This window comes from Penaeus vannamei, chromosome 28, assembly GCF_042767895.1.
Source record: "Penaeus vannamei isolate JL-2024 chromosome 28, ASM4276789v1, whole genome shotgun sequence".
NCBI classification, from domain to species: domain Eukaryota; kingdom Metazoa; phylum Arthropoda; class Malacostraca; order Decapoda; family Penaeidae; genus Penaeus; species Penaeus vannamei.
Genome location: NC_091576.1, coordinates 5,805,079 through 5,807,578, shown reverse-complemented (window position 1 = coordinate 5,807,578; position 2,500 = coordinate 5,805,079).

Below are 2,500 nucleotides of genomic sequence, written 5' to 3'. Positions count from 1 at the left end.
TCTCGGCAATAAACGAAACACGGAAAACTCTCCCAGACTGTACCTGCAAACAGGAATAAGTAAAACAGCAGAGTTGATAATTAAATAGGAAGCACACCACAGCTTCTTGAACAAAAAATATGATACACAAAGAACAAAAAGAATATTTTAAACATTTACTGATTGTACGACTTTCGTAGACACAACACATACACATTATATGCATTTATACACACATATATGTGTGAGTGTGTTTGTGTGTCTACATATGTATACATATATATATGCACACACACACACACATATACAGACATATACATAAATATACGATTTTTAAGTTATATAAATGTTTATTGAAACATGTTATTGGTACTCAAAAAACACAAACTAATCACGATAAATTTATGATTAAAGAGGTGCATCCATCTCCCTCGTTGCTATGCCAGGTCAATGATTTTGTTCCAGTCTCTTGTCGTTGGATCTTTGGCTTATGGAGAGCACTGCCTGCGCCTATTAACGGTCTGGTCTGCAGTGCAAGGGAGATTGTGGAAAGCGCCTCGACCCTCTTGCGTCACGTGACCTCTGCACATCAGATCGAGTCGATTCTAATTCTCGCCTCTCCCTCTCTCCCCCTTCATGAATGACACTTTCCATGCGCCTCCTTTCTTAAAGACTTTTTTATTGGCATACTCGGTGCATGGCAATATATATCATAGTAAAAAAAAATCACCAATTTTCACTGGTATGAAAGTTGCTAGTGTTTCTGTTTCTTTGTTGTTGTTGTTGTTGTTGTTTTTCAAATTCCACAATGATTTATATTCTGCAAATATTATCTACCTCTTTATTAACCGAATACCTTCAGAAATCCACTGGTAATTAATTTCTTTGTACAGTATTTTACGGCACATATCAGTTCGCCTTAGGGTGCATCCAGCAGTTTTGTCTATGTGTTGGGATTAAACATTTATCTCCCTGTGTCACTTTCCATTTTTCTTATTCTCTCCCTCACTCTCCTTTTCTCTCTGTCTCTATTTTACCTACAGTACTGTGATTGAGTGCGCGTGCAATCTCTCTCTCTCTCTCTCTCTCTCTCTCTCTCTCTCTCTCTCTCTCTCTCTCTCTCTCTCTCTCTCTCTCTCTCTCTCTCTCTCGCTCTCTCTCTCTCTCTCTCTCTCTCTCTCTCTCTCTCTCTCTCTTTCTCTTTCTCTTTCTCTTTCTCTTTCTCTTTCTCTTTCTCTTTCTCTCTCTCTCTCTTACAGCTTCATATTGTGAGACTTCACTCATGTCAAAAATACAAAAGGCAGGCAAATACATGTACAAATTCACGATCCATTTGGTGATGCAACAAATGTTTTGCTTAAATATACTTTTGTTTTCACCTTTAGTACAGGTAAAAAAAAAAAAAAAAAAAAAAAAAAAAAAAAATTACAATGTTTTTTTTTTTTTTTTTTAATTGCACCAGTCATATTCATCATCTTTTAAACCAGAAACATTGTTCATATTGAATTACACTGATTTGTTTAGGTCTTAAATTGCACCAGTCATATTTATCATATTTTAAACCAGAAACATTGTTCATAGCATTTATGCAAAATAATTATTAACATTATATAGAAAATTTACTACGAATCAAATTACTGCATATTTCAGTATAATGAATTTACAGAAACAGTTTATATTGCATTCAGAATGTATGTTTTGTATGTTTTTAAATTACTATTCTACTGATTGCTCATTCGTTCTTTGGGAAGAAGAAGACAGAGACAGACAAACAAACAGGCAGAGAAAAAAAGATAGAGAAACGAGCGAGGGAAGGGGGGGGGATAAAGATTGAAAACACAAGCTGTCTCACTCATTTGCTAAGTCCTCGTGGTGTAGTGGTTAACACGACTGACTCTAAACCAGGAGATCTCGGGTTCGATTCCCGACGGGAACTAATTGATAAAGTTTTTTTTTTTTTTTTTTTTTTTTTTTACTTTCTCTGACTTTGGTGTTACTCATTTTCTTATATCAATACCTATAAATATGGTTCTTAACAATAGCACAATTAGAAGAGTAATTATATCAAAAACGTTATTAATATTGCTGTTAATACTATTCTTATCATTAATATAATCTATATTTATTTCCAAATATTCGTATTGTTGCTGTTGTGATCATCATTATAATTATTATTAAATATGATCATGCTAACTTTATTTTTCTCCAGGATGACATCTTTAATCTGGGAATAAATATTAACTTACCAAAAATAGACTTGCGTGTTGATTTTGTCATGTTTAAAGGCTATAAACATCATAGAAATAATCACTTATTTTCACTATTATGAAAGTTGAGCTTGTTTCTCTGCGCAACTTCTCAAATTCCACAATGATTTATAATCCGCAAAAATTTATTCACCGTATACCTTCAGAAAGCCCACTTCTGATTATCTTCTTTGTAAAGTATTTTACAAAGTGTTAAATTTAGTTGACTACAATATCGCATGATTTTCACTTGCTGTATTCGGCACACATGTTAT